Here is a 27,588-nt window from a genome sequence, read left to right on the forward strand (position 1 = left end):
GAGTTTGGGATCTACTTCCAATGCCATTTTAGTATATCAGTGAAACAGCACTAGCTGTGGTGCATCTTGTACCTTAACAAGAAGGTCTCCATTGGTTAAATAAATGCTATATCTCATGAATTCTGGGAGATTTTTCTGAGGATTACAAGATTGCAGCTTTTAGCTGCTTTGTGCTATGTAAACCCCTTTTGATGATTAGTGCAATATAAAATCCTTACACATGAATAAAACAACTATTTTATTGTGGATTGTGACATTAAGCAGACGACTTCCTGTAGAGATTTATGAGATAGATCCCTTGGACATAAGGGGGAGGGAAAGACAAAATCTATCAGGTTTTCAGGATTCTGTTATTACAGTATAGCCTATATCAATAGAATTCTAGTATTTCTTGCAGTGTCTGACCTGGTCTGACACTATCCATGTTTGAGATATTAAGGTTCTTGTCAAGTACACTTGTTTCTATTGAAGCTTTACTGCACTGCAGTCCAATAACAGATCTCTTCTAGTTTCCTGTAATTGTTGTGCTTTATACACACATATACCTTTAGGTGATTACTGCCATATATAACACTTCCAGACGAATAAAATAGAATTTTAAAGTTATTATTAATTTGGCTCCAAGGGAGCAGAAGACTACATCATCGTGGAGAGGATACTTGAGATATAGTAAAAAAAAAATTGTCTCGTTTCCTCATTGGTATACAATATTCTATATTATGAAAACCTCAATGGGGGAAGATATCTTTTTTTTATCTTGAGTTTTCTTCCCTAAAGTAGTGAATATGCTGCTTAAGAGAAGAAAGTACTTTGATCCCTTTATTTTCTTCATAATCTTTAAGGGATGGTTCAGCTTCTCACAGTATAACTTCTAGGTTATGTCATTTAAACATATATAAATAAAATAGCTACATAGGACATAAGAATAAAATGGAGCAATTTCTAGAAATGTTGGTACAAATTGGCCAAAATGTCTAAAAGGTAGAATAAACATATAATTATCATCTTATACAGTCCAATTTGTCAGGGTTCTACACTCACCACCTGAATTCATCAATTTAACTTGCAATCCTTTCTAGCACGCCCCAAAAGTAAAATATTAATCATAAATTGAAATTCCTCATCCTATTATGAAATGATTTTAAAATAATGGTTTTTAAATGTGTTTTTGAAATACTGCGGTATTGGGAGCATATTCATTGCCTAGATTTCTATCCACTTCAATATTTTCATGCTTTAACTTTAATGTCTTATGTTTTAACGTTTCAATCCTGTAATTGTTTTTATTCTGTTATTTATGGTATTGTAAGCCACCCAGAGTCGCTTGATAGAGATGGGCAGCATACAAATTTAATAAATAAATGAAATCTTTCATACATGAGGTGCAGTGGCAGATGCATGACTCAAACCTTACTGTGCTCCTATCACGTGATGAATTTTAATTTTGAAAGCAAAGGAAGCATAGCTGAAAAGCGCTATATCATCCCATTTAGGTATCTCCCTTATCTTTTCTTTAGATTGCATGAATTTTCCAGACTTGGATGGGGGAGGGGAGGCAAGGGTGGGGGAGGGAGAAAAGGGCCCCAAGAAGAGAAAAAGAGCTTTAAAAACTCTCCCTTCCCAATATGAAACTGGAAACAAAACTTTAACGTCTCGCTGTGGTCGAAGGTAAACCTGCACAGAACCGGCCTTCACTCCTTCAACGTTTCATCTTCGCATTCGAAACACAGTCAAGTTTTGTTTTGAAATAAAAAGCAATTCAAACATCGCAAAGCGGCCCGAAAAATCTCCTCAGGAAAAGTAACAGAAGTCTGTGGAAACATCAATCCTCATCCGTTTTTATCTGCTTTTTCTCCCCCTTCAACCGTCCGTGGGAGGCGAAGAAAGGGATGGCCAGATTCGGACTAAAGTTAACACTCGCGGTTGCCTTCGCTGAGGGAGCCTTCCAGTCACGCAAAAGTTGTGACCGGTTTATTTGGCCTCTTAAGGGCCCCGCCTCGCCTCTGCCTTCCTTCTTTTCTTTCGCTCGCTTAAACTCTTAAGCTGCGGAACCATTTTCCTTCTCCCTCACCTAAAGTTTACCACGTTATGAGGTGACTTTGAAGAACACCGTCCACTCCTTTCCCGCCAGCAAAGCTCCCCCTCTCGGGACAGCCTCAAATAACCCCCATATTATTCATTCCTTGCCTCTTCTTCATTCCAAGCTAGGACAGAGGGCCCCCCCCCTTATTCCCCACTCCCCCCTTAACCCCGAACTCCAAATACGACACGCGTTTTTTTCTTTCTTCCTTTTTTTCCTCAGCTCTGGCTTGGCAAGCCAAGCCTGGCAATCGGAGCCGTCCATCTTTCCGTCCTTAGAAGAGAAGGCGTGCGGGGGAAAGAAGCCTCCCTCCAGCCCTTCTCCGCAGACGCAGAGCTTGGAAACGAAGCCACCCGCAACAACAACAACATCATCACAACAGGCTGTCGGCTGGGACTCGTGTAAGGCGGGAAGTCCCGCGACCCGCCGGCCGAAAACCTCCCACCCTACCCCACCCACCCCGCCTCCCCGAACTGCGGGGCGAAGCGAGGGAAAGCCGACGGGACGCCGCCACCACCGCCACCCCCCCAAAACTTACTTCGCTGAGTCCCGGCGAGCGAGGATCCCCCGAGCTTTTCCCGCCGCTCGACTGCTATAAACCGCCCGGGTCCTGTTGGGAAAAAGTGCTGAGAGCTTCAAGTCGGGACGCTGTTCCGTCTTCCTCCCAGGTATTTCCCGCCCTTCCCTCTCTTCGGGAGCGATTTTGTGGGCAGGGACGGGCGTGGAAACGAGTTCCAGCACGCTGGGAAAAAGGGTTACACATCAAACCCTGCCCTGACGGCTGCCGCCGAAAGAGCGGAGCAGGAACCTGTTTGAAGTTTGAACCCGGAGGACCCAGCCCTTCCCTTCCCTTCCTCGGACGAAATCGAGACCTGTCCCGTTGTGCCGCTGTAAAAAAAACCCAAAACAAACGCCGCGGCTTCTGCTCCTGTTTCGGAGCGGCAGCCGCTCGGGATGGACGTGGAAAACGGGAAGCCCCGGACTTCGCCTCGGCGACGGGAAAGTTAGAAGCGGAGAGAGCAAGTAAAGTTAAAACTCCGGACGGCGTGTAGCGACTACACAAGAAAGCACCCGGGGAATGATCTGGATGAACATGTAACTTGCTGGGTGGTGAGTAAGGAAATAGAAAGACAAACCTCGATTTAAATGAAGAATGTAGGTTTGTTTGCGCTCATTTAATGGCCGACGTTAAATAAGAGCTTGGGGGGAGAGGTGGAGGAATGCCTAGGTATTTTTAAAAATTATTTTTGCTCTTATTATTTTTGATAATATGTCTATTCTCAAATAAATTATTTTTGATCTTACTTTTTGCATGATTCTTTTTTTAAAATAGAATGAATGAGCAGTAACATCACAAATCCGGCTCTTTTTGGTAGGATAGGTAGTCTTCGACTTATGGCTGTTTTTCCGCACTTACAACCTTTGCAGTATCTCCAGAGTCACGTGATCAAAGTTCAACAGGTTGGCAACTGATTTGTTATTTATGATCATTGTAGTGTCCAAGAGTGATGTGAACACTTTTTACAATCTTCTGATAAGCAAAGCCAATGGGAAAGCCAGATTCATTTAACAGATGTGTTACTCACTTAACAACTGCAACCATTTACTTAACAACAATGGCAAGAAAGGGTGTAAAATGGAGCACTTAACAAATGTCTCACTTAGCAACAGAAATTCTGGCCTCAATTGTGGTTGTAAATCAAGGAATACCTGTATCCTGACTATTATAATTAAATTTAGGAATTTAACCAGGGCCATCAGTTGTCCATACAATGCCACAGCATAATGGCATTGATTCAAGACCCTAATTTTATACCAGAGTCAAATAGCATGGTGAGGGAGAAGTAACAGACTAATGCATAGGTAGTGAGTAAACCACAATTGGATAAATTCACTTTACATTCTAATCTAAATAATCCAAACTACCAGGATTTAGCATTTCCTGTGAACCTGCATAGATGATTATGCCCACAGTTTGCTTCAAAAATAACATTCTTTCAATATTTCATATTGAGATCTGTGTAAATTCATGAATCCACATAGATCTGATCCTCAGATTGTAATGGTATCCTCCCCAATCTTGTTCAGTTTTATCTATGGTCACAAATGTGATCAGTGATTAGTTTGTGGTTTTAGGTGGATCTCTAATTCAGAGACTGAGAAGAGGATGAAGTTCCTGCCTTTTCTTACTTGTTCACCTTACCTGACCTAAGGCAAGAAAAGGAGATATTAAGGGATCTTATTTCTATAAGCCTGTACTGAGAGGAAAATGAGACAAGGCTGAGAGTTGTAATAGTTGGTCTCCTTTTACCCATCCTATAAAATAAGAAAGGAAGGCAGGGCTCAAACTTTTTCGGAAGCCATTATTGGCTTTAACCTTGGTTAGCTGAACAAGTCATAAACTGGTGTTCACAATTCATGCTTAGCTGAAACCAAGCAGAGCACTTGCAGTTTATTATAATCTATAAATCCAATTATTTTCTCTTTTGCTAGATTTCAAATTTCAGATTTCTTTTGGCACACTTCTCAGTACTACTCAGACTAGATATGAATGCAGTAGAGGCCAATATGCTCCTGAGAGTTAAACAAGAACTGATTAGCAGCAAAGACCTGGTTGTGATGCTGAACCCAGTCTAATCTGCCAATCTGTTCATAGGAAGAAGCAGCTAAGCAACTTTCTTGTTGCTAAGTAATATTTGGGATGGAGAGGTTGTGACTAAAGGCATGTTATTGGTGCCAAAAGGGTAATTTTTCATTCTATGTTTTGCCATGGGGATAGAATTAATGGGAAAATTGGTGTTTTAAGTCTCAGAAATATGAAATGCATGTGTGCTCAGAAATAATGCAATGCATTATTAACACGAATGCCATGTAAAATAATGTTGTTGCTCAATTTTGGTAACAATCCATTGTAATGATGTTCTGGGCAAGAATAAATCAGGTACCTGGCCATCCTCTCAAGGATTACCTTTTTGGTTTATTTTTTGTTTCCTGCTTCCAAGAAATATAGCAGGTATTGGAATAGCACAGTAATGTCAACATAATTGGCAGAGCCAATATTTTCCTCTAAGATCTGTGGTGTTTACATAAAAAAAGGTGTGTTAAGTTTCCCAGAGGTTTAATACATATGTTGGTTTTGTATTATTTTTTTAATTTATAAGGGTGTCATGAAATTATCTTGTCAGATTGTGTTATGGTATATTAGATAATTTAATTTTAAAACTAGACAACTGTTGCCTTTTGGGTCATCATTTCAGGGATGTTTCTTTACCAAATTCCTCAGTGCTTTCAACAATGGCAGAGCTTCTAATGTACCTGAAAAAATTCTAAATTATAATTTAGAATAATTTTTATGCAATAAAATGTTTTATAAAATTTGCCAAACATCAATTCCACAGGAGTCATGGGTTCCAGAGGTATTCTGTGTGTTAACCCATTTGACGTACTTCAGTTGAAAAAAAATTCTGCCCTATAATGCACCATTTAGCCCAAGTTAAGGTTAAAATACAAGAGATTTAATAGCATGTAGATAATAGATATTGGGATGTGGTGGCTCAGGGGCTAGGATGTTGAGCTTGTCGATCGAAAGGTCAGCAGCTCAGCGGTTCGAATCCCTAGTGCTGCCGTGTAACAGGTTGAGCTTCCGTTACTTGTCCCAGCTTCTGCCAATCTAGCAGTTTCGAAAGCACATAAAAATGCAAGTAGAAAAAATAGGGACCACCTTTGGTGGGAAGGTAACAGCGTTCCGTGTGCCTCTGGTGTTGTGACTCCAGCCCCTGAACCTGGCCCCATGCCCGAAAGTGACTCAGAGAGTGAGGGGAAAGGGCTGGTAAGGTTTACCTCGGGAGCACCGATTCCCTTGGCTCGGCTCCAGGAGCCAGATCCGGACCAGTCGGAGGACGTAATGAGGCCGTCATCCCCTGATTCCTCCCTTCCCCAGGTTACGCCTTCAGACCCAGCTGATAATAATAATGAAGCTTGGCTTGACCCGCGCTTCAGAAGATTAGAGAGGCGGCGTCATCAAAAGGAAGGGTGGGCTCCCTTATATATATAAGGAGCTTTGGGACTGCTCTCACTTTACGGGAAGCAAAATTTAGCTGAACCGTTTCAAAAAGAGCTGAAAGTCTTGCTACATGAGTCATTTGTTTGAACTTTGGCAGGCAGCTGTGATTTCTCTGCCATGACTGAGGGGCGAGGGGAACCTTTACCTTTACCTTTAGATAATAGATATATTTTAAAATATAAAAATATTTTATTTTTTCATAAATATTTTGCATTGTTTTTGTTGTATGTATTGAGTCCAGTTTGATTCCTGTTGATTATATGCACAAATCCATGTTGTTTTCTTGTCAAAGGACAGAAGTGATTTGCTGTTGTCTTCTGGAAGATACTTTTTGTTTACTTCCCAATCTATGCTTATAGCTTTGAGAAAACAAAGACAATCTGTCTCACACATGCATGATGTAATTTATTTATTTAGTTTATAGTTCTTATAATCCACTCGATCAAAATGTGGGTGGCGTTACAATATGTTAAACTGCAAAAACATCAGTAGCAACAAATTATAACATATACGGGTAGTATTAAATTAGTTATTCCAATCAGCCTTCCCTCAAAAGGGATCCCAATAAAATTGATAGTCCCAGTGAAATAAAATGACCTTTAAAGTTGTAAAAGCCATGCAGGAGTGAGCTTCAAATGTGTAAACTAGGCCGACATTGACAATTGCTGCTATAAGTTAAAAATTAACTGGACACAGGACAAACACAATTAAATGTCAAAAGATGCCTTCAGAAATAGATAATAGGAAGATAAGTTGTTAAGAGTCAAAAGACATGGAAAAAATTCCATCAAAAGACAACAAAGAGAAGCTGGGTACAAAGTCTCAAGAAACCTTAATGTCACGGACAGTTGCCAAATTTACAAATCCCTAAAACAAGGATGTAGGGATAAAAAGAGGCACCCCAGTTCTTTGATATATATTTGGTGGCTCCTATTCCTCTAGTTAATGCCTGGCCAGCCTGGTTGGATGGCATTTAGGTAAGTGGGGTGTGAACAAGAAAAAGTGAATGTGGCAATGATTGTATAAAGTACTTTAAACCAACAGCTTTGCTATAGCTTTAAATTCAGAGAGTCTTTGTGTATTCCAGTAACACTGATTGCTTCAATGCTTGGTTGAAAGTGGTTTGTGAGAATTCATTTCTCTGTGATCTGCACACCTTGACAGAGTAGATGATTGGAGCAATTGATTTATAAATAGAGCCTATTATAACAGATCCAGAGAGAACTTATTTAAGAAAGGACATCAGAGTAGTATTAGTGACTTTGCTTTACTGCCTTGCCTTTTATGATCATATGTTTCCACCACAAACAACAACAACAACAACCTATGTTCTTGGATGAGCATGAGTTCTTTTCTTAAAGGAGAAATATATTGATTCCAGTCATCAGAATAATGTTATGGATGGGTGGCTATGGAGATAAAAAATGGATAATGGAGATACAAGGGAAATGGAACTACAGCAAAAATTTCATTCTTTTTTTTAAAAAAATTGATCTAGTTGAAAAGTTCTGTTGAAGACATGGGCATCCATGTGAGGGATGCTAAAAAGTGCCTCCTGACATTGCAAGGTAAAATCTGACCTTTTATAGGTACATCACAATATGTATGTGAACTATGTAAATATGTGAACTATGTATAATACAGAGTTTGCATTGTAATAAAATGCATGTTAACTCATTTTGATGAAATCTGAATTTGCTTCAGACACTGCTAGTTGAAAGCTGTATGTTCTGATGAAGAATTATTTTCTAAGGACCAACATGATTTTTATGGAAAGAAGACCATTTGATCTATGACAATCAAACTTAAAGTCATATCTTAGATTAATTAAATAAAATTAAGCTTTAGCATATTCAGTGGCAGTTACGTGAAGTGATGGCTGTGGTTAAGAGGACAGAAGCAGAATACATTCTCATTACTGACTGTCTAGGAAGCTTCCAGTAAATTCATTGAATATTTTTAATACACATAAAAGTTAAAAATTTGTACTAGATATTGAAGTGCAGAAATTGTTCTCAAGTATTTCCATTTTAAAATGGACCATAAGGGGCGTGCATAAGAGCACAAACGTACCTACCGTTCCTGTCTATTGTTTTTCTTTTTCTTCTTCTTATATATATGCTTATACCTCCTAATATTTACTCATATATATGTTTATATACTATATAATCTTTTTTGTATGATACCTATATATATTGTTGTGACAAAATAAATAAATAAGTAAATAAATAAATAAATAAAATTGGTTTCTGAAACATTTGTCAACAAGGTTTCAACTTCTTAACCATTGAGCCCTAGCAAACCATGGTTTATGAATTAGCATACTATATAAATCTAGCCAGTTGTAATTTATTCCAGTGGTGGGTTGCTTCCAGTTCGCCCCAGATCGGGCAAACTGGTGGCGGCGGCAGGAGGCCCCACCCACCCACCCGGACGCTTCTGCACATGTACAGAAGCATCGTGTGCACAAACCAGTAGTGATGGGTTTTGAAAGCCACCCCTGATTTATTCCATAACTATGGTTAAACTAATCATTGTGTTGTGCATCTAAGGGCAATCTAAGAACCTTGATGAGCACAGTAGGCGATAATAGCATTACAGCTTCAATTTTTACAGTTACACAGTAATATATACTAGTCATTTCTATAACAATAAACCTATTGGCAAAATCCAAAATCAAAGTTTCATTTTTCCATCTTGAGCACGAAACCCAGGAGCAGTTTCCAAGTAAAAACAAAATTAGAAATGTTCTTTTCTTTGAATAAAGCAGTCAGTTTAACCATCTCTACTTTTTTCCTTGTGGGAAATAATATATATTTAGCAAAGTAACTCTAGATAAAAGACTGATCTAGGCTATAATTTAGAAAGAAAAACAGTTGCCTAGAACTTTTCAATAGGAGAATAAAAGGAAAGAAAAGCAAACAGTAACTTTACCTACAACTGTTGTTTTAAGAGTAAAATCTGATGAACAGATAATGGTAAATTAAATGATTGTGTGAACTGACAGATGAAAATTAAAAAGATGATATCCAACCCAAAATTTGTAAAGAACTCAGTTGGGGATTTACTGATATTTTAATAAAAATAGGTAGCACATCCTAACGACACTGAAAAAATGACTTATAACCATTTTCCACACAACCTTTGTAGCATCCCTATTATCATGGGATCAAAATTCAGATGCTTGGTGACTGACTCATACTTAGGACCGTTGCTGTATCCCAAGGTTATGTGATTGCCGTGCTCAATTGCAGTCGTACATTGAGAACTACCTGTATATGGTAGGATCAGGATAAATCTTAGATGAAAATAGCCATTAAAGAAAGTGAGAGAAACTAGACTAAAAGAGCATGGTCTTCAGGAAGTGAAAATATAAGTCCTATATGAGAATGTATTAGAAGACATTTTAGGCACCCAATCAAGAATAAATGAAAACTGGATGTAAATAAAGAGGATTTGGAAACTGCTTGGAATAGAATAATAAGAATTCTATTGTAAAGGATTCAGTTGCTTTAACCATGCAATTTCCTCCTGTCCTGAAGCCAAGGAAAACTTCTGCCATCCTAAATCTGTTGTCCCTCCAGCATAACCTCTATCAAACAGTAGAATTAGATGGTGCTATGCTGTTCTTATAGGGGACGTGGTGGCTCAGGGGGCTAGGATGTTGAGCTTGTCGATCGAAAGGTCGGCAGCTCAACAGTTCGAATCCCTAGTATTGCCACGTAACGGAGTGAGGTCCCGTTACTTGTCCCAGCTTCTACCAACCTAGCAGTTTCGAAAGCACGTAAAAATGCAAGTAGAAAAAATAGGGACCACCTTTGGTGGGAAGGTAACAGCGTTCCGTGCGCCTTTAGCGTTGAGTCATGCCGGCCACATGACCACGGAGATGTCTTCGGACAGCACTGGCTCTTCGGCTTTGAAACGGAGATGAGCACCCCCTCCAGAATCGGCAACGACTAGCACGTATGTGCGAAGGGAACCTTTACCTTTACCTTTTTATGGTGTTCTTTGTATATCTGTACTCTGTAGGTAATTTAGAGGCAGTGATTGGGGGCTTCGTCTGGGTGAAATATGAATGTCACCAACAGGAAAGGCCATTATCAATTTGTATATGTAAAACTTTTTGAGTTCCCTCCTACATTTGCCTGAAGCTGCGATGCAAATTGTAGAAACCAGTTCCTGTTTTGAGTTTGGATTTATTATTGAACAATGCATTTCATTTCCTTTTGATCAAGTGCACATGTTAAGAGATAAAACTACTGCAAAATAAATCAGTATAAAATTACATCTAAATATACCACAGACATAGAGATTCATTTCTTAATTCATTTAGATTTAGCTTTATATGGTCACCCTATTTGCTTGTCGGACTTAAGTGGTTAACATTGAGTAAAACAAAAAGATTTTACCCAATAAAAAAAACTAAGTATATTTAATTAGCTAAATAAAATTCCACCTGGTATTGAATTTCAGTCATTAAGCATCCAAAAGTAATGCAATCAGGATTAAAAATGGGAATAACGCAGACCGATCCTCCTATACGAATTAACTGCTGCAATCCCAAAGCCACTTCCAACAATGACATTCAAATAATGACAACCCGTTGTTGGTACCAATTTTTTTGTTTGGCACCAAGAAATCATCAGAATATATGCCAAAGATAGAGGAAGTTTGCGAAACAATTTTACCCCCATGGAAATAACTCAGCTGCAATTATGTTTCTTCAGAAAGTTGATTTGTATTACCATCTGTTGGAAAATCCCTGTGAGGAATTTCCTACCCATGTTTCACCAAAAATAAGCATAGGTCTTATTTTCTTTTGGGCCCCAAAATAAGCACTAGGGCTTATTTTGGGGGGAAGTCTTATTTCTCCCCCCCCCCATGTACTTTAAGAGTACATGGGAGGCCCACTTCTTCTGCTTGCTCATGGTGGGCCACCCAGCCTTGACATGTGCCTTACCTCACAGCAGCGGCTCAAGCAGCCACATTCCACAGGACCCTGTGTGACCGCCGGCCCGCTTCTTCTGCTTGCTCGTGGCCACAACGGAGCAGGAGGCTGAGTGATGCACTGGTGCTATGGCCATGAGGTGAGGCAGGGGTGGAGCTTCCCCATATGTCCCGCACTGGCTTACCTCAGAGCCACGGCAGCCAGTCCATCCATGTCCCAACACGTGCCTCACCTCGAAGCCACGGCACTAGCACGCCACTTGGTCTCCTGCTACATTGCAGCCATGAGCAAGTAGAAGTGGGCCATCGGCCATGCGTGGTCCTGCTGCATATGGCTGCCGAAGCTGCTGCTGCATGGCAGGTGTTGGGCATGGATGGCCTGGCTGCCCTGAGGTAAGCCAGCGTAAGCCAGTGTGGGGCGCATGGGGCAGCTCCACCAGCCCCCCACCTCAGCTCATGGGTAGGCACCACAAGCAATCAGACAGAATGGATGAATGGCCAGCTGCATAGGCTCTTAAGTAGGGCTTATTTTGGGGGTAGGGCTTATATTAGTCACACATAAAACATTCTAGGCCTTATTTTCTGGATAGGTCTTATTTTTGGGGAAACAGGATATTTAGTTTGCACTCAGCACACTCCCAGCCAATCTTGTTACCCAGAACACAGTAAGCAGAACAATCCTCAGCACTAGCAAAAATATGTTTTTTTTAATTAAATGGACATAAGGATCAAAAATAGTTAATTGGCAGATTGGATCAAACTGGAAAACCTACAAAAGCAAGGATAAAAAAGACACAAAAGGCCAAAGATTAAAAGGTCCAAGGTCTTAATACTGGTATCATTGATCAATGTTATCTATATCAGTAACACAAAAGACATGGAGCTTTTAGACCCATGTAAATGACATGGAGAATCCCCAGGGGAGAGGCTTTTAATTATTCCAGCCTTAACCCTTTTATATACATAACAGACAGCAACATAAAAAGGTGACCTCTGCTCTATTCTCAGCCATGAAAGAAAGAATTTGGTGAAGCAGGATGTCATTGCCAATATTATCCTGTGCTTGTTTTCCTACAGGAAAAAAAAAGGAGCCATTTGGTTAGCCATGAAATGTGCAGAGGATGCAATGTAAAAGAAACCCAAGGCTGTTTATCAATCTGTTTCATATATATCATTATATTGCACATCTGCCTTATGTGATTTTGTTGTTGTTGTTGTTGCTGTTGTTGTTGTTGTTCATGACATAGAACTTTTACCATCTCCCTGCTCATGCTCTGGACATGCCCTTCATGTTTTTAAAATAAGGTCTACCGGGTGAAGGAGGATCATCTTCAACTCACAGACAAAAGCTTTCCAAGAGTGTACTTGTGTTGATTATATTTTTTTTAAATGTATTGAGAATAGTGGCAGATGGGAGTCTAAAGTACAAAATTCAGAAGTTATTACAAGAAAAAGCCATTTTCTCATAGTCCTGAACAGTAGTGGGTTTCAAATTTGTTTACTACCAGTTCTGTGGGTGTGGCTTGGTGGGCGTGGCAAGGGAAGGATACTGTAAAATATCCATTCCCACTCCACTCCATGGGAAGGTTACTGCAAAATCTCCATTTCTTCCCGATCAGCTGGGACTTGGGAGGCAGAGAAAAGATGGGGGCAAGGCCAGTCAGAATTTTTACTACCGGTTCTCCAAACTACTCAAAATTTCTGCTACCGGTTCTCCAGAACTGGTCAGAACCTGCTGAGAACCACCTCTGGTCCTGAATATATATACTTCAGTCTGTGTGTTGCTGGAGAAGAATCATCTGAGTTCCTTCTGCACCCTTCTTCTTTCTCACTGACTAAGTTCAGGACCAACCCAGGGGTGTCAAACTAGTGGTCGGTGGACAAGATGTGTCACGCACAGGCCACGCCCACCCCAGCACAGGCCACCCCAGCTTTTTCCCCAGAAGGGGAAAAATGTCAAAATATGTCACATGATGGCAACATGATGCCGCGAGTTTGACACCCGTGCTGTACTCCATCAGGACACAATTTTTGAAGTCTGCAATACTTTTGTTAAGAGTCTTCAGAGTGTGATCAAGCATATCACCTTTATCATCAAGCATCTTGTTTGCTTTGCATCTGCTGTATTTCTAAACCAAACTGGCAAGGAAGGCACTTTCTGTGATCCAGGGTTGATCTGCAGGGAAGGGACAAAAAAATCAAAACAGCGGTCAAAGCCATGCAATAGAAGCCCAGCCTTTTTTTACATGTAGGGCTTCAGTTGCACGATTGTGGTTGCCATCTTGACTTTTTTGATCCACTTCCTATGGACTTCCCTAATGGATTACTCTCCTTTTGCAACCTTCCTGTGCATCACAAGCCATATTTGGAGTAGTAGCATGTACATAAAATAGTTAATCAGTGTAATGCTATTTGTGTATTCAGTTTATATGGCCATTTAAAAGAATGCTGTTTCCAATCATATTCAGGGCTGGATATTTAAAACACACACACACACACACACACACACACACACACACACACACACACACACACACACAGGGGTAGTGCATGAAAGAAAATGAATTGTTATAATGATAGGTAAGATGGAATATATACAGAAATAAGGGATAATGGGACAAAAAAGATAAGCATAATTAAAGGAAATGAGAGGGGGGAAATGTAAATAATAGAAGAATACCAAAACGAAGCTGATGTAAAGAAGGAGTATATGTTTTATGTTAGTATTTGTTATGTCATCTTGTTTTTTTAAAAAAATAAAAAGTATTTAGATACATACTGTTGTGGCTCCAGCCACCCCATCCCCCCGGGCCTGGCCCCCTGCCAGAAAGTGACTCAGAGAGTGAGGGGGAAGGGCCATCAGGGCTCCCCTCTGCAGGGCTGGCCTCTCTTGCTCAGCTCCAGGAGCCAGAGGCAGGCCAGGTGGAGGAGGTGACGAGGCCTCTGTCTCCTGTATCTCCCCCCGCCAGGCAACGCTTCCAGACTCAGCTGTGGACAATCAGTCCTGGTTAGATCCCAGGTTTCATAGACAAGAGAGGCGGGAACAACGAAAGAAGGGATGGGGCATGCCTAGAGAGTGCTGAGTCACGGAGCCACACCCCACAGGGTATAAAAGCAGGAGGGACTGCTCTACTACTTTGTGACGGACAAAACAAACTGACTGGAGAAAACTTGAGCTGAACTATTTGACTGAGCATTTGGCCTGGATTGCTGTTTGTTCCTGACTTCCTGGTTGCTCCGGTAACGAGCTTCTGTGAAAGAAAACCTTGGCAGACGTTTGCTGGTCTGCTGCCAGAGCTGATAGCTGCCGTGGACTAAATTGCTGGCTAATTGAGTCAGTTCACATGTCTCCCGGACTGAGGTGGGGGGGACAGAACACATACATATATACATACATACATAAAGATGTATGTGTGTGTGTGTGTGTATTTATGTATGTATGTATGTAAATATTCAGAGCTGATCCTTAATATCATGTGTACAGTCATTCATTCATAACCATATTGAGTTTCTAAAAAGGAATCACATCATGTAGATATGTTTAAAAGCTTCATCAGCTCATTTTTTAAAAATTATTTTTATGCTAGTCTTTGTCAATACCAGAAGAGATGTGTTGGAACCTCAACCTCTATAGAACTCAGTCAATTATAAAACCAATTTGGATTATTTTCAAGAGATTTGAAATGCCCATTGTCAGATTATTCATGAACTGGCAGAGTCATGGTAACAACGTCAGCCAATGAATAGACAGAGCAACTAAGTCAGCCAATGAGGGCTGTTTGGGAGCTGAGACAGACTGTACCCAGGGCATGTCTTAATCTGCAGCTTCTGAATCTGTGCAGAGAAACTGAAGCAGAGTGCTCTGCTGAAATGAAACTAACTGTTCTCTCCTGCCTTATATCTTTCTTGTAACTTCTACCGGATAAGAAGAATCTATATTGGTATTGTAAATTTACTTCATGTATTATTATATATATAAAGAAGTTAATGAATCCTGCTGCATCAGTCTGCCTATATGTGCTGTCTGGATTTAATTTCTGCAACAAACTCTGACACCCACAAACTGCAGCTTTTAATGAGGTAGAATCTTCAAATTAAACACATGAAAAGTAATTATTTCAAATTATTACATTAAATTTTATCCTGGCCTAGTTTTTCAACCCAGCTCAAACCCCACAGCTTAGCAATTCAATACATGGCATACTACTTCCAGGCCAAGAAAGTCTTCAGCTTCAAAAGTTTGTTATTTCTTCCCCAAGGCAACCAGAACTGAATTTGAATTGCGTCAATCCTTTTTGGGTAAATTGGTGCTTAGGAGAGCTGCACCAAGAAAGTTGAGTGTCTGCAGAAATTTTTTGTTTTCTCATAGTTGTAAAAAATCAAGGTGAAAAAAGGAGTCCAGCACTGTGCAAATCTAATCTCAAGAAGCAATTTAAGGAGGCTATTCATCATTGTTCTTTAAGAGAGTGAAAACTGAATCAAATATAATCCTATGATGAAGTCTGTTCTGTTTTTGGTTTGTACTCATCCTCAACTAATTTTTGTAAGGAGACAATTTTAGAGACTAATATGCTTCCAGTTTTTATCTAACCTAAACCAGCCCTTGGCTCTTTTCTTAAATCTTTCTATACACCTTCCAGTTCACATCTCACACTAAAATACTTCAATAGTCGCTGTTTGGTTTATGTATTAGAATTTAATTGCATCTTCCTTCTTATTTCTACTCTAGGCTTGCATACATAGTTCATTGCTTCGATCACAAATCACATTTTGTATATTTTCATTTTTTATTATTATTTTAAGTGTTTTAATATAATATATTAGTAGAAAGAGAAAAATCTATAATTAAACTTTTGTGTTCTCCTGCATTATGTTGTAATTCATATCAATATTCTCACCATCAATAAAATATAAGTAACATATATTATTAAATGCAACAAATTAGAAACTGTTTTTCACATCAGTAATTTAAGTGCATGTGAAAATCACAAAGCTATGTGTCCAGACGTTTAAATTTTTAACTTACTTTGAAACATTGCACAGGTCATTCTGGGGATTGACTGTTAAATTTTACTGTAATTTACATGCTTTTTTTAAAAAAAAAAAAACCCTTCACATTTCAATGGAAGGTTCCAAACACTAAACAAAACTGGCACAATTTGGCCTATTTTCATTTTTATTTAGACAAGCTTAATCTATTTCATTTCTCAGTTTCTCATTATCTCTTTATCCAGACAAAAAACTATATGTGTGTATGCCTGGGTCTGTTGGGTTTTCTCGTCACATTTCTGAAAATTGGATTATCGGTGTATATTCTTGAAGAATTTGGCAAGGGGTTACACTCTGATCACAGCCAGCAAAATTTTGCCACAGGAATGAAAAAGCTACCCGGTTTCTTTTTGAAACAGAAGCTTCAAAGGTTTGCAACCTGATTGTGGAAATGAGAAAAGTCACCTACTATTTTATTTAGGAAAGAAGAGAGGCATATTTATGTTATTCAAATTTAAAAATCTTCTGGAATGACATTTGTGGGTTTTTAAATCTTTATCTGTAGATCTCAGTCTCCGGCAATGTTTCGTGAATAATGAAGATGCTGAGATGGCAATGTCTTGCTTATTTGCCAGTTTTGATTACATCCTTTCCTCATCCCCTTTGAACCAAAAGAGGCCATTTCAATTCTTGCCCTGTGTAGAACTGAGGTGGTTACCCAGTCATGGCAAAATGTCAGCCCACAATATGGACCAAACCAATAAATTGACTCCACAAGAGAGCTCAAACTACTCATGTTAATACTGGCTACAGTAACAGAATCTTGGAAGTCTGGTTTTGTTTCAATTCCCACCCCACTTATATTCATGTAAATTAGGGAGGTGCCTGTCTGAGTCTTTTGTACATACCTTCTTGTTTTGCACCTTTTTCGTCTTGTTATGTTGATAATGGATCAGGCCTACCACTGTAAGGTGATCTTATTTTTAGTTCACATTATTTCCAGGTGCCCAAAGGGGGTGTGGAGACACAACAGACAAACCTTGAGAAGCTCAATCAGTGTCCCGGAATCATACTTTCCCCATGTCTGAATATCTGGCGATATACTTTGCAAATGGCAAGTAATCCCTGACTTGCATACTCATGTATCAGGCTAGTATCACTGAACCTTAACTTGTAACAGTTTCAATTTATCAAAAATATTGTAGAGGGAATAGGCAGTTCTAGAGACTTCATTGTCTGCATCATCTCAATAAATCTATATTTTCTTATCTTTTTCTCTGTATAATAATAGTAATAAGAAGAAGGAGAAGTAGTAGTGCCTGGACGTCATCGGAATATGCAAGTGCATCAGTAATTTCATTGCAAATGCGATGAAGCACTGGAAAACGGAACTGTTTATTGGAAGTGAAAGCTACGGACTGGTCAACATCAAAAGAGGGATTTTCCAGGGTGATTCTTTGTCACCTCTGCTGTTCATCATTGCTATGATCCCCCTGTCAACAATTTTACAGAAAACTAACCTGGGTTATCAAACTTGAGCTGACAGCTGGTGTAACAAAGCACTGCATGGACAGTTCCTTGAAAAGATCCAAGGAAAAGTAGATAAGGAAAAGACCTGGTTATGGCTGACCAACAGAACATTGATTCTTGCAGCCCAAGAACAAGCCATTAGAATAAATGTAATCAAAGCCAGAATAGAAAAATCTGCTGATGATCCCAAATGCAGACTCTGCAAAGAAGCAGATGAAACCATTGATCACATACTGAGCTGCTGTAAGACAGTAGCTCAGACCGACTACAAACAACGTCACAACACAGTTGCTCAGATGGTCCACTGGAACTTGTGTCACAACTACCATCTGCCTGTAGCAAAGAACTGGTGGGATCATAAGCCTGAAAATGTGATTGAAAATGAGCATGCAAAATCACTGTGGGATTTCCGAATAGAGACTGATTAAGTTTTGGAACACAATACCCCGGATATCACGATTGTGGAAAAGAAAAATGTGTGGATAGTCAACATTGCTATACCTGGTGACAGCAGAATCGATGAGAAATAACTTGAAAAAGTCACCAGATATCAAGATTTGAGAATTGAATTGCAGAGATTCTGGCATAAACCAGTGCAGGTGGTTCCAGTGGTACTCGGCACACTGGGAGCTGTGCCTAAAAACCTAGGCAAGCACTTAAAAGCAATTGGCGCTGACAAGATCACCATTGGTCAGCTGCAGAAGGCCACCTTATTGGGATCTGCTCGCATAATTCGCCGATACATCACACAGTCCTAAACACTTGGAAAGTGTTCGACTAGTGATCTGTGATACGAAATCCAGCATAGTTATCTCGTTTGCTGTGTATACTGTCATAATATATAATTTTAAGAAGATATTTGGCTGGTACCTAGGATGCTGCCAGCAAACCATATCAACCATCAGCGCCAGTCAATGATATTTGTGATGCATTTTAAAATGTTGACTGAGTTTCATGTTTAATGAATAAAATAGATCATCATCATCCTTTGGTATTTGCCACCAGCATTCCACCATGTATCCACTGACTTGGAAATAAGCCCCACTAAATTCAGAGGACAAAGTTCTGAGAAAGAGAAAGAGGGTTTTTTTTGTGTCATATTCATCCAAATGAGTCTTCCTACTGTAAACTTTTATTTCAAAGAAATTACTTTCAGTTATCCATGTTAACAACTCATGGACTCAACAGAAAAAATGAATGTGCATTATAGGAGATTAAACATTCATTTTAAGGTTGCTTGCTTGTTTTAACTGGTTATTTGCTAATTTTTGGCTTAGAAAGAACACTTACAGTCCTATATAGAAGTAAAAAATATTAATATGGGGGGGGGAAATAAGGATAAAATATAAATAATGACAGATTTAGATACTGTGTACTTTCTATTGATGAGGAAGATTATAGGATTACTAATTTAAAATAGCTAAGCTTTAATTTCAAATCTCACAGTTCAGTTGTGTTTTAATATATGTAGAAGAAACATTAATTATATTAATGCTCCAATGTCCTTGGTATTTAAGAAGTTTCTTTGCCTTATATTTAACTTTCTGATAGACATACTCAGTGGAAAAAAAGCATATTCAATAATATTGCTCAAATTTGGGTGACATCCTGATTAATGATGCTGCTTCATTGTGAATTAGCTTCTCAATATTTGCTTTAGCTGACTGTGAAATGTGTTACTGTTAGAGCAAGCTACATATTTAAAGAAGATGGTATTCATATTATTTCTGGTATCTAGAGGCAATGCAAAGAGGTGGATTAGAGAAATAAGATGATGATTTAACAAAGCAATTACATAGTATTACGAGATTGAGGGAAGTAGCTACATCTCCTGTCCTGCCACTTTTCAGATGTTCTCTTATCTATCTGTGGATCCTATTCAGCTATTACCAACTGCTGGACAGGATGAATTTAATAATTTAATTCATTCAACCTTATTGAGAGGTTGACACTTTCATTGAGCTATGAAAAACTCTCAGAGTCAAAAGTATTTTTGAAATGTAATTGTAAAGATACTTTTTATCCTCTCTGGTGGACTTGGTGACAAAGTAAATATATATATATATATTGGGGTCAGATTTTTATCTTAATTCAGAAGATTCTTGAAACAAATACACAATTGAAACCAGAAGTTTTTCTATTAAGATGATTGGATAAGGAACTTAAAAGAAAAATTGGAATTTTGTTGTCATATATGTTGACAATGTTGAGAATCTTATATGCACAAAAATAGAAAGATACATCAGTTCCCACAATGGAAGAATGGATGGTAAGGGTAGTGAAATTGGCAGAGATGGTAGAAAAAAGTTGACTTTTTTCTTAAAAGAGAAAAAAAAACCTTATCCAGTTTGCTTTCCAGTTAGAAACCACTTCTGGACTGCATGCTTGAAACAGGGAAAAAAATGTTGATTTTAGGTTTTGATGATTAGATCAACATTGATATTATAGAAATGGTTTGTATCTATCAGAAATGAAAAGCAAAAAGTTAGGTTTGTAACTTTTTTTGTACTCTGCTGCGCTGAAAAAAGTCTGAAGTCACTACTTTTTTTCTTTTTCCTTGTTTATCCTTGCATTCTTTCCCTTTTTTCCCTTCTCTTTCTTTCTTGAAATTTGTTTCTTTTTGTATTTTGTATTATAATGAAATCTTGATAGAAAAAAAAGAAAAAGATAAAATGGGCATCTTTTTCTGCAACTAGCAGCTATGAGTATGAATGCTCAACTGTTTACTAATTGTTGGGTTTTCAGTGCAAATTATTGCATAGCAATTTCCTACACCTCTCTTTTTATATGCATACAATGAAGATAGTAATGGAAAGGATTGACCTTTGTTGTTGTGTTGTTTTTTTCAGGAAAGCAAAGTAAAAAAGAAGGTAGAAGAAAAAAGACATAAAGTAAGCAGAAAATAGATTTTCAACCATCCTAAGATTAAATAAATAATGTATATATTGTCAGAATGAAGTTGTCATTCTAATTAGAATTAATGAAGGGGCCACCCTATGCCCACTGGCTGGACACTATAAAGCATGATGCTGAGATGACTATGGCATGCCTGAAAGAAGTGGTGTAAGAGAGAGGGGCATGGAGAGAGCTGATCCATAGAGTGGCTGAGGGTCAGATATGACAGAATGGCTGACGAGGACAATGACAACGAATTCTAATATTTCAATATCTTGTGTCATCTTAAAACTAGGGATCATTATTAAATTTAAGTGAATATGCAGGCATTAACAACAATAAATGCCACAGTATGAAATAGAAGTGAAAAATCACCTTCTCTAATGAATAAGAAATCTATTTTTATTTAACAAATAATCTATGACTACCCTGTTTCCCCCCCAAATAAGACATCCCCTAATAATTTATTTCTTTTATTTATTTATTTATTATTTAGACTTTTATACCGCCCTTCTCCCGAAGGACTCAGGGCGGTGTACAGCCAAATTAAAATATACAATCTACAATATTAAAACAACAGATTAAAATAACATATTATATAACGGCTGAAAAGTTTAAAAATTTAAATGTAAAACCGTCCAATTGACCCCAATAAAACACAGTACCCCAATTTAAAATTATTAAAATTCAGATTTCAAAATTTAAAAATTAAAAGTTAAAAATTAAGAATTAAGCCAGTCCCGCTTGGATGAACAAATACGTTTTCAGTTCACGGCGAAAGGTCCGAAGGTCAGGTAGTTGACGCAAACCAGGGGGAAGTTCGTTCCAGAGGGTAGGTGCTCCTACAGAGAAGGCCCTTCCCCTGGGGGCCGCCAGCCGACATTGCTTGGCGGACGGCACCCTGAGAAGACCCTCTCTGTGTGAGCGTACGGGTCGGTGGGAGGCAAAGGGTAACAGCAGGCGGTCCCGTAAGTACCCGGGCCCTAAGCCATGGAGCGCTTTAAAGGTGGTAACCAACACCTTGAAGCGCACCCGAAAGACCACAGGTAGCCAGTGCAGACTGCGCAGGAGCGGTGTTACCCGGGAGCAACGTGTGGCTCCCTCAATCACCCGCGCAGCTGTGTTCTGGACTAACTGAAGCCTCCGAGTGCACTTCAGGGGTAGCCCCATGTAGAGAGCATTACAATAATCCAGACGGGAAGTGACTAAAGTGTGAGTGACTGTGCATAAGGCATCCCGGTCAAGAAAGGTGCGCAACTGGCGAACCAGGCGAACCTGGTAAAAAGCTCTCCTGGAGACGGCCTCCAAATGATCTTCAAATGACAGCCGTCCATCCAGGAGAATGCCCAAGTTGCGCACCCTTTATGATGGGGCCAATGACTCGCCCCCAACAGTCAGCCGCGGTTGCAGCTGACTGTACCGGGGTGCCGGCATCCACAGCCACTCCATCTTGGATGGATTGAGCCTGAGTCTGTTTCTCCCCATCCAGACCCGTACGGCTTCCAGGCACCGGGACAGCACTTCAACAGCTTCGTTGGGGTGGCCCGGGGTGGAAAAGTACAGCTGAGTGTCATCAGCGTACAGCTGGTAACTCACCCCAAAGCCACTGATGACCTCGCCCAACGGCTTCATATAGATGTTGAACAGGAGAGGCGAGAGAATCGACCCCTGAGGCACCCCACAAGTGAGGCGCCTCACAGTCGATCTCTGCCCTCCTGTCAACACCGTCTGCAACCGGTCAGAGAGATAGGAGGAGAACCACCGATAAACGGTGCCTCCCACTCCCAAACTCTCCAACCGGTGCAGCAGGATACCATGGTCGATGGTATCGAAAGCCGCTGAGAGATCTAACAGGACCAGGGCCGAGGAACAACCCCTATCCCTGGCCCTCCAGAGGTCATCCACCAACGCGAGCAAAGCTGTCTCAGTGCTATATCCGGACCGGAAGCCGGACTGGAACGGGTCCAGATAGACAGCTTCATCCAGATACCAGGGAAGCTGCCATGCCACCACACTCTCTACAACCTTCACCAGAAAACGAAGGTTGGAGACTGGACGATAATTACCCAAAACAGCTGGGTCCAGAGAAGGCTTCTTGAGGAGGGGTCTCACCACCGCCTCTTTCAAGGCGGCGGGGAAAACCCCCTCCAACAATGAAGCATTTATAATTTTCTGGAGCCAGCCTCGTGTCACCTCCTGAGTGGCCAGCACCAGCCAGGAGGGACACGGGTCCAGTAAACATGTAGTGGCATGTAATCTCCCCAGCAACCTGTCCACATCATCGAGAGCCACAGAGTCAAACTCATCCCAAACCACCTCAACAAGACGCGACTCTGTAATCTCGCTTGGAACATCGCAATTTTGGTCTAGACTATCCCGAAGCTGAACGATTTTATCGTATAGATAACCGTTAAACTCCTCAGCACGTCCCTGTAAGGGGTCATCCCGTCCCTCCTGATGAAGGAGGGAACGGGCCACCCGAAACAAGGCGGCTGGGCGGTTATCTGCCGATGCAATGAGGATGGAAACGTAAGAACGTTTCGCCTCCCTCATTGCCACTAGATAGGTCTTAATAAAAGACTTCACTAGTGTCCGAACAGCCTCGGAACGGCTAGACCTCCAGGTGCTCTCTAGGCGTCTTCTCCGGCGTTTCATCTCCCTCAGCTCCTCGGAAAACCAAGGAGCCAATTGAGATCTACGCCGGGTCAGAGGCCGCAAAGGCACGACACGGTCCAAAGCCCCAGCCGCGGCCCGTTCCCAGGCCGCAACTAGTTCTTCAGCCGTGCCATGGGCAAGATCCTCAGGAAACGGCCCAAGCTCCGTCCGGAACCTCGCAGGGTCCATCAGACGCCTGGGACGGAATCAACGCATTGGTTCCGTCTCCCTGCGGTGGTGAGCGGCGGTCTGAAAGTCTAGGCGGAGGAGAAAATGATCTGTCCATGACACAGGAATAAGCCCAATTGGGCTTTTGAGCGCATGGCAATAAGGCCAAGCGCTTATTTCAGGGTTAAAAAAATATAAGACAGGGTCTTATTTTCGGGGAAACATGGTTGGATAAACTCACATTTCAGATGTGGTAAAAACTTGCCAGTAGAAATTATAGTCCCCCAAAATAATTTCCATGTTAAATTAAATTCTGTGTCAAATCTATTTTTAAATGTAAGATTATTTTAGATATTGAGGCAAAACCTCACAACTTAATTTGCCATTTTGAAAATGAAGAAATTGTATGTACTTTCCAGTGAGAAAATCATTTTTCAAAACTGATGGGATTTACAATGTTAGCACTCAGTATGAAACAATGATCCAATCTGAAAGTTATATTTGTTGGATTTTCACTGTGTGATCATTTATTTTATATGCCGCCCATCTCACTCTGCAGAACAACACTGGGCAACTATACTAGATTATGGTATTACATTAGACTTTCTATTCTATTATCTTTCATCAAAATACAAAACAGCATCTAAGATACTCAAATAATATTTAATCTGTTTAATATTTACTGATGTGTTGATCAAGTCAAGCCTTTTAAATAAAAGCAAAATGTTGATATAGATAAAAATGAATTAAGGAACTGGAGAAAATATTAACTGTTCTATTTGTTTTGTATCATTGTTAAAGAATTACCTATTCTAAAAATGATATTGTGTTCACCTCTTGTTATGTGCTGTTCTGCTGAAAGGATTTAACATTGCTTCTTATTGTAGTATTTTTTTCCCTAAAAATAATTATATTTCCTATTGTATTGCATTGTGGGATGAAAGTACACTGTGTGTTTTTCTAGAATTACTATAATATTATTTAATATTCCTGTCTACTTTTTTACCACTGGAGTTTTTCAGGTAGAATGAATTCCTAAGTGCTCTAATCACTCCTGATTTCACTAAAAGTCCAAGTTTCAGTTCTTCATGCTTGACTTCATAAAATGTTAAAAAGAATAATTCTCAGTAGCAGCTTTTGTTATTACCTTGGAAGAAGAAATCTGCCAGGGAGATTTTAAATTATCCTTCCTTCCAAGTTGTTGTTTTTTTCCAAAAAATTGGCTTTCAATTGCTAATTTCCGGTCCTCTGATTCTTGAGTCTGATTTAAGGAACAATACAATGATTACAGATTTGATCTACCTTTAGATACATTTCTATTTTAAAAACTAGATTACACAATTAAATCTGGTTGGTCATCGGGACCAGAGGTTTTGTCTTCCGAGCTTTCGGAGTCATGCTGAAGATGGGCTCCGACACAAGTCTGAAAGCTCGGAAGACAAAACCTCTGGTCCCAGTGACTGATCCAGATTGGATCCTGCAACATTATCCTGGGACACATATATTTGCCTTCATTCGTACTAGATTGCACACACAAGAAAGTTGGGGGTTTATTGGGCTCTCACTGGATGTTTCAAAAACATTGGTTATCATGCTATTTTATCTGAAGCTCTAATACATGTGAAAGAATGCTAGTGTACATTCATTGGTCTTATCCATTATTAGTTTTTGGAATATACATTATTACTGTGGTGAACCAGATTGGAGAGAAGAAATTAATTCAAAGATATTAAAGAAGGGGCCACCTTAGCACCCACTGACTGGACATGATAAAGGATAACACTGGGATGACCATGGCATATCTGAAGGAGGTGGTATGTGACAGAGGGGCATGGAGAGAGCTGATCCATAGAATGGCTGCGGGTCAGATATGACTGAATGGCTGACGAATTATGTCCCCAAATTTGAAAGTTATCTATTTGTGAAGACCTTTGGATATAACATGCTTCGACTGTTGCAAAAAAAAAAGTAGGGTAGTAGTTGTATGTTCTTGGAAGGACATACAATGTACATCAATTAAGTCTTCTAACATGCAGCCTTTGAAGTAGCTTTTTATTGATGGAGAGGTAAGATTGGGCAATAGGATTCCATATTTTCTCAGTTAAATTTTCTTTTTAAAATTGATTTATACTGATTTATACCATTGCGACAGTATCTATTTTTTATTATTTTAATATTCTCTGCTAAAAGTAGAGAAATATTATGCCACTACTGTATTGCATTTTTTTTATTTTATTTTTTTTAAAGGACTCCATTTTTAAAAATATCTTCAGCAATGTGGGAGGTGCTGGGATAATTGCCCTTATGCAATATTCTACAAGCATGCCTCGCTAAAAATGAATGTTGATTGGCCATCAGGCATAACACTTCTATGAAGATTGGGTGGTGCAAAAATCAATCAAAAGAAGGCAAACCTGGGCATCTTCTCCAGGCCTCCTTTCACCAGGAAGAGGAGACTAAGAAGGATATGGATGAATCCATGGAAGGATAGGTTTGAGGGAGTCTAGAGTCCAAGTCTGGGAATACCTTTCAGAAGACAGACTTGGGAATTATTACAGGACTGGGTTAGGCTAGTATTGATGGAAGGAGAGTGGATACATACACCCTAAAATGAAATAAACCTGTTTGAAAGCCTATTTTAATTATATAATAACAATTTGTTCCCATGTAAGCAAATGTCTGCATTTTTTTTTATCTTGCCCATCTCTTGAAGACTTACACAATTTCAAAACCATTCAAGGGATTTACTGTTGGCTTCAGAAAAAAAAAGTAATAAAGGAAAAATCCTCTATTCATTCAAATTCTCCTTCTCTCCCCCTCCCTCCCTCCCTCCCTCCCTCTCTCTCTCCAAATGATAGATTGAAACTATTGTGAATAACCACGTTTATTTATCAAGGAAAAATGATCATAATACTAGCATAATGCTTTTGAGGGCCGTGTACTATAGAAGAAAACAAGTAGAAATGGAAATAGTTTATTTCAAAATATTCTATTCAGCAGGACTTCTTTCTATTATACTGTAGGCATCAGGATCAGACTTATATAATATGTAATGTTGTTTTGTAATCTTACTGTAACTCACAAAAATAGAAGAAAACTTTTTAACAGCAGGTGACTAAGAAAGAAACACTTAATTCTTTTGACGATCTTGATATACCAATTACAAATCCAGAAAATGTCAAAGTCAACACCTGTGAATAATTGGTTTCCTCTTTACATCTTTAATTGCTTATTCAGAAAGCCAAGAGAAAATGCTATTCTGAAGAGTCTGGAAAACTCAGATATTTTTTTTCTTCTAAGATGAAAAAAATAGTTTCTCAGCATTTCCCGAAAGACTGCATTTGCCTGATGGATTTATGTATAAAATGGGAACGGTTGAAAATTAATTTTAGTAGAAATTTCTGCATGCTCAATCTAAAATAAATTCCAAAATAAGCAAAATGCTGTGTTATATGGAAGCTTCGCAAACTATGCGTAGTCGCAGTCAGTGAGTGGAGGTACATCCTGCACAACCCAAGTGATGCACAACATGATGTAAACAGATGGTTTACGTCAAGTGTCTGATCTTCGGACTTTTCGCCGTGAGCTGAAAACGCACCTATTTATTCAAGCGGGACTGGCTTAAAAGTTTTATTAAACTTTAATTGGGGTTATTTATATTTTAAGGTTTGTTAATTGTTTTAAATTTTCGGCCACCCTATAATATGTCTTGTTTTAATCTTGTTTTTAATGTGTATTTTGTGTATTTTAAATGGCTGTACACCGCCCTGAGTCCTTCGGGAGAAGGGCGGTATAAAAATCGAATAAAATAAAATAAATAAAATAAATAATAACAGATTCGACGGAAAGGAAGACAATTTGAGTAAGACAGCAAAATAGAAACAAAAACTACCTGTAGGTTCTACAGAAGGGGCACAAGCTGATTCTGTGGATGTCTTCATAATGTAATTTGCAAATCAATCTGTTTATGCAAATTCAGCTGAAATGTAGAGGGTTTAATCCTGAGATTCCTGGAAAGTACTGTAGGTGGGATACTTGGAACGTGGATATAACTCTGATAGAATATATTTGCAATTGCAATCTCATCAAACCACCTCCAAGTTTCTTTTTGATACCAAGTCTCATCCTAGCAGATAAACGTTAACAGCCTGGGAAAGTAAACGGGTTTAACAGGCTTGGCTGTTTCGTCTCTGTCCTAAAGGAAAGGCTAGGTAATGTTGGGCTTGCCCCATTTCAATTTCATTACAGTTTCAAAAGATTG

At 39.4% G+C, this 27,588-nt stretch overlaps 1 protein-coding gene and 1 long non-coding RNA gene across 3 annotated transcripts in view; one reads left to right on the forward strand and one right to left on the reverse strand.

Moving 5' to 3' along the window:
- The window catches only part of FAM83B (family with sequence similarity 83 member B), a 49,405-nt gene extending 46,643 nt beyond the window's left edge, over window positions 1–2,762 (reverse strand). Inside the window, exon 1 of one of the 2 annotated variants that reach the window (XM_058176933.1) lies at window positions 2,619–2,760. The gene's annotated coding sequence lies outside the window, so the exon portion shown is untranslated. Of the gene's footprint in view, window positions 1–2,618 lie in introns of both variants that reach the window. The other variant, XM_058176924.1, reaches the window with a different exon arrangement.
- Window positions 2,763–2,879: 117 nt separating this feature from the next.
- LOC131195251 (uncharacterized) lies at window positions 2,880–18,845 on the forward strand. The gene is made up of 3 exons (XR_009154387.1): window positions 2,880–3,190; window positions 3,414–3,541; window positions 17,371–18,845. It is a non-coding gene; the product is annotated as an uncharacterized LOC131195251 (long non-coding RNA).
- Window positions 18,846–27,588: the final 8,743 nt, after the last annotated feature.

Source organism: Ahaetulla prasina, chromosome 1, assembly GCF_028640845.1.
Source record: "Ahaetulla prasina isolate Xishuangbanna chromosome 1, ASM2864084v1, whole genome shotgun sequence".
Lineage (NCBI taxonomy): Eukaryota > Metazoa > Chordata > Lepidosauria > Squamata > Colubridae > Ahaetulla > Ahaetulla prasina.